Below are 5,289 nucleotides of genomic sequence, written 5' to 3'. Positions count from 1 at the left end.
TGAAGTACTTACTTCCACCAATGCTTATAGTTCTGGTAGGGCCACGGAGATCCATATGAATTAGGTCAAGTGCTCTTCAAGTGTTCACTTCCTTGGAAGGGAATCAAACCATTGTCTGTTTTCCTTGTTCACAGGCTTTGCAAGTATGATCTTCTTTGAACTTTGGTGCGACCAAGCGTGTGCACAAAATAATGCACAACACTTTGGGTTTAAAAATAATGTCAAGTGGGCACCATATTTTAAAATTTATAAAACCACTAAACACTTATACAATGGAGTATGAAGTGAGCAGGGATCGTCCCAAGAGATCTAAACAATTATAGGTTTTTCATAATTGAATTCTACTTTAGTGCTTATGTGATTGCTAAAAAGGTTTGGTTTTGTGATTATCTAATTTTAAACTAAATGATGCAAATAAAGAGTAGAGTTTAAAAGATTGGAAAGAGACTTAGGGTGTAGGATTCACCACTAAGCACATTCCCTAACTCACTAATTTTTAACTAATTGGGGAAATAAAATGTATAATCTAAATGTGGCTAACAATTGCAATGAAAAGTATGAAACATCAATTTAAAGCTTGAATCGTTTACCTAGTGACAATTAACTAAGTGTAAATCAATTCACCAATTCAAAGCATGGTCCATCAATTCAATTAGCAATTTCAACTCACATTAATCTGGAGGATAATGTAACTTGTGGCAACAAGCATAGAAATTAAACACAAGCATGGATTGTCTACTTACCTAAGAACGAAAATGCAATTAAACTAATTAAGCCTGAAATTAACTAAATTCAATAAGAACTTAACCTAATTAAACTAACTGTGTAGTGCAATCCATCTAGTAGAAGCAAATTCCATCAAATCAAAACACAAATATAACCAATTAACACCATGTATAGCCATCACAAGAATCAATTAACAAATAATTCAAGTGTAGAACTTGATTACCAATCAAACACACATAAGACAACATGATATTGACATAGATAATCAAATGAAAGAAGTAAATTATATTATTCAAGACTATACATCAAATACAATTAAATCCCCAAAAAGTATGAAAAGAGAGAGAGAATAGGTTACATGCTTAGGGTTTATCCAACCCTTAGTAGGAGAATTAGCCACTCATGGTTGATGGAGTTGAAGACAGAATAATCTCCATCCTTGGATTCATCATCTTTGAGCTCTTCTTCCAAGCCCTAGCCTGTTCTTCGTTTTCCTTTTTCGCGTTTTCTAGAGAGAATATAAGAATACAATATAGAAAAATAAAACCTAAAATCCTCCTTTAATTAATAAATTAAAAATTCCTTAAATAAAATAAAAACTAACCCTAAACTAATGGCTCACTGGGCTTTAAGTAACAAACCCTATTAAAGCCCATAAGTTACAAAAATAAGCCCAAAATAAGAAAATCCCGTAATACTGCCAGGTACTGGGGGATTGATCCCACAACCTTGGGGATCGATCCCCCAAGGGCATTTTTAGTTCTTGTGAATAGTGGGGGATCGATCCCCCAGAGTAGGAAATTTCATTTAAGCCTTATTTAGCTCCATTTTGGCCCTGAGCTAATTGGTTTGCTTCTTCATCTTTGGGAACATCATCAAAGGCCGAGATTGACCGCTCTTGAAGAATAAACACACTATACGAGCAATGGGCTGCGACCTCTTTTTGCCATTTTCTGAACTTTTACTGAATGTCTTTACTTGACTCCAAAAAGGCTTCAATGAACCAAAATTAGTCCGTTTGAACCTTATTGACCTGAAATTGACAAAAACATAAATTAGAACTAAAACATGAAAATAAGATAGATGCAATGACTAAAATACCCTAGTTTAGGTGCTGAAATGTGTAACATTTAAGCACTGATCACGCCCCCAAACTTAGATATTGCTAGTCCCTAGCAATGAACTATAGTATACAAGAATGAAATAAACATATATACAACCATGAACTAATAAAGCAAATAATGATAACACCACTTTCGTAGGGATCACGGTTGCATTTAGCATATGCAACAAGCCTTTTAAAACCCCTAGGTTACCCCTAGTGGACAAGTGAAGTCTTGTGAGGGTTTTCAGAAATGGTACCCACAAACATCAACAACTTTTTCTTACTTGAGAAGCAACGACACATATCAAACAAGTGTTGAAAGTAAACAACTTCAAGTATGCAAATTTATGCCATTTCTAAGCTATTCTCAACATTTCAACATCATGTAAGCAAAAATGGTCCTCCACACATCAAGCAAGTTAATCATGCAAATTGAATTAATTCTATCATCCTTTTTAAGTGAACCGGCATCAAAATGTGTTACTGTCCTAGCAAATCAAAGTAGTGGTATAGCCTTACCCTCAAACTAGCATACAGATATAGTACCAATCCTCAAGACATTGAATGAACCTTGTTAATCAATCAAACAATTAATTTTTTTTTTTAATGATTTCATTTTTTTTTTTTTTTAAATGTATGACTATGTGCAATGTTCAAGTTCCTTAAGCTCTCTAATCACCTTATGTAACAAGCGCTGAGCCAATGACTCCCAAACCAGATGGTCTTAAGGCGTTAACTGTAAAGACACTCCTAAGGGCGTAATGACTCAGAATGGCTAGGCTACGAACTCAAACTAATCATACATCTTACATTCTTTCCTTGTCTTCCTTTTTAATCAGTTGACATGTTGAAAGAATGCAGTTTTTTTTTTTTTCCCTCACCTTTGGTGAGTGCTTTTTTTCTTTTCTTTGCAAGGTCATTTTATCAAGAATGAAAGCTTTCAAAGCATACTAGCTCAATTAGGATAAACCAAGACAATAATCAACTAAGCATCTACCCCACAAATTGAATGCTAGTGTGCGTAAGTGCAAGTGTAGAATTATAGAATCAACTCTCAAAGCATTTTCAACCAACAAGATAATGTGTACCACAAGAGCAAACATGATATCAAAAATTAAAAATTTACCCCTAAATGGCATCCTAGAGCATACAAGAAGTATTAGACGCTAACAACTTGCTTTTCAAAGGCAATATGCTTCAAAAGTTCAAAATCATTGCTAAACACATCTCAAATCTCATCATGCATTTAAAGCTTAACTTAAAATAGAATGAATTATGATGACCTTACCCCCAAACTTAAACTATTCATTATCCTCGATGTGTAATGAGAATAATGAAAATTAATGGAAAGAGTATACCGTGATGGCAAAGATTATGAAATCTGGCAATGATCCATTAGGAAAGATGTCTCCCCCAAACTTGGATACAAAAACCTAGCTGTATAACCATACTAGCAAACTCACATCAAATATCACATGGGATAAGTTAAGCGAAGTGAAGGCCGAGTCTCAAATCGTGGCCAAAGAAGAACCCAGCCATGATCGCCGGCGAGACTAAGCCGAAATCACCGGAAAGACGAACAAATGTGACGCTGGAAGACGACCTAGAAAGGAAACAACGCTGGAAAAGAAACAGTCGCGATCTAAAGAAGAACCAGCCAAAATCCAGCTAAAATCGCTGGAGAAAATAGCTAGTCAAAATCGCCGGAAAAGAACTCAGCCAGCACTGGAAAGAACAAACCAATCTAAACGCCGGAAGGAACAGCGAATAGCCGCGACACCAGAAAGACGAACAGCCGCGATCCGGAGAAAACCCAACTGCGATCGTTGGAAAGAACCCAGATGCGACGCCGTTGAATGACCCAGCCACAACGCCTTTCAAATCCAGCTGAAATCGCCGAAAAACAGCAACCCAACCGTGACTAGAGAAGAAATTAACCGTCGGCGCTGGTATTTTTCAGGAACGGTTACCCCACCTTGTAATCGCACCCAACAACGTTTTACAAAGGAAATCAAGGCCGCCGGAAGAGAAGAAGAAAGAACCGAGTCTTAAACCGGCGAAGCAAAGCAAAGGCCGAGAGCCATGGCGCCAGAATTGAAGGCTTACGACACCGCGGAAGAAAGAGCCAACCGTGAGGGTTGGACGATGAAATTGGGTTTAGAGATTTTTGGGGAAAGAAAAAGAATTTTGTTTGGGCATGGCGCTCGATCTTTAGAGTGGGGGATCGATAATTTTAGGCAAAAACTTTTCCCTTTACTATGGAATGAGAAAGCAGAGATACATGGCAAAAATGGAACGATCCACATGATGGGGGATCAATCCACATGGGGTAATTTTTTGTTGCTCTCTGCCAAGCATGGGATTAATCAATCCCTTTGTGGAGATCGATCCTTTGTTTTTTTTTTTTTTTTTTAAATATATACACTAAAAATAAAAATAAAAATAAATAAAATAAATAACTAAAAAGAATATATACACTAAAATGAAAAATAGATAAAAAATAAAAATAATAAAAATAATAATAATAAATAAAATTGAAATACAATCACTTACCAACCTATACTAACTAGTACTATTTTTTATTTTTATTTTTTAATTTAAGCAATCCTAAAAAGAAAAAATATATATACTAAAATGAAATATATATAGAAATAAAAACAAAAATAATAATACTAAAAATTAAAATAAAATCAAATACCAACCTATACTACCAATTACAAATTTTTTTTATTTTATTATTATTATTATTATTATTATTCAATATATATATTTTTTAATAAAGCAAAACTAAAAAGAACTATATATACACTAAAATGAGATATAATAATAATAACAAATGAAAATAAAATTAAACACCAACCTAACTAACCAGTACAAAAAAAAAAAAATTTTTTTTTATTTTGTTATTTATTTATTTTTTTCTTTTGGAATTTAAAAATGCATAAATGTACAAAAGGAAAGAGAAAAATAAAATAAAATAAAATAATAATAAAATGTAAATTAACATGCAACGAAGGAGAAACTCGATACAACTAGTGTTTAACGTCGCTAGAAAGACATGAGATGCTCTCAATCTTCAAAGTAAATGGGATCTACCAAGAGAGCAGATTCCACATTTCTTTGAAAAGCTTGTCCATCAATATATGGTTTTAGCCTTTGACCATTAACTTTGATAGTCCCTTCATTTTTTAGATTTTTAAGTTCAATCGCCCCATGAGGTGAGACGGAAATGATTAGATAAGGGCCTTCCCATTTAGTTCGAAGCTTTCCAGGGAAGAATTTTAGCCTAGAGTTGAATAACCAAACCTTTTGATCGGCTTGAAAGGACTTTTTCACAATATGTTTATCATGAAATGCTTTTGTCCTTACCTTGTAAATTTTTGAACTATCATAGGCATCATTTCTCAATTCCTCTAACTCATTGAGTTGGAGCAAATGATCCTATCCAGCCTTATAAA

The 5,289-nt window shown here is 34.2% G+C and overlaps 1 long non-coding RNA gene across 1 annotated transcript; it reads right to left on the bottom strand.

Annotated features, from left to right (window-relative positions):
• Nucleotides 1-1,267: 1,267 nt before the first annotated feature.
• Nucleotides 1,268-4,533, bottom strand: LOC132279377 (uncharacterized). The gene is made up of 2 exons (XR_009471308.1): nt 3,120-4,533; nt 1,268-1,759 (listed from the first exon to the last, which is right to left on the bottom strand). It is a non-coding gene; the product is annotated as an uncharacterized LOC132279377 (long non-coding RNA).
• Between the last annotated feature and the right edge of the window lie 756 nt (nt 4,534-5,289).

Source organism: Cornus florida, unplaced genomic scaffold (genome assembly GCF_030987335.1).
Source record: "Cornus florida cultivar Cherokee Brave unplaced genomic scaffold, ASM3098733v1 CherokeeBrave_3.0.0_Hap2_Chr10, whole genome shotgun sequence".
Lineage (NCBI taxonomy): Eukaryota > Viridiplantae > Streptophyta > Magnoliopsida > Cornales > Cornaceae > Cornus > Cornus florida.
Note: the sequence above shows the minus strand (reverse complement) of the source record. Positions and strands in the feature narration are given on the sequence as shown.